A 281-nucleotide genomic window follows, 5' to 3' on the forward strand; every position below is an offset into this window, starting at 1 on the left:
AAGTCACACATAGAAAGAGAGAGATGAAAGAAAACGATCGTAACTAGATGAAATGATATATCTAATATTATGTATAATATTGTGTGTGTAAAATTATATGACGGAAATTGTTAAATATAGCTATTTTAATATTTACGTACTAATATTTCTTCCCTTGTTATATCCTTGTTTTCTCCTTGTCATTCTCTTTGTCACTAATATCATACATTTTTACCACAAATGATATATATATATATATATATATATATATATATATATATATATATATATATATATATATA

The sequence above is a fragment of the Odontomachus brunneus genome, unplaced genomic scaffold (genome assembly GCF_010583005.1).
Source record: "Odontomachus brunneus isolate Ranch 3 - 2012 unplaced genomic scaffold, Obru_v1 Obru_scaffold_302, whole genome shotgun sequence".
NCBI classification, from domain to species: domain Eukaryota; kingdom Metazoa; phylum Arthropoda; class Insecta; order Hymenoptera; family Formicidae; genus Odontomachus; species Odontomachus brunneus.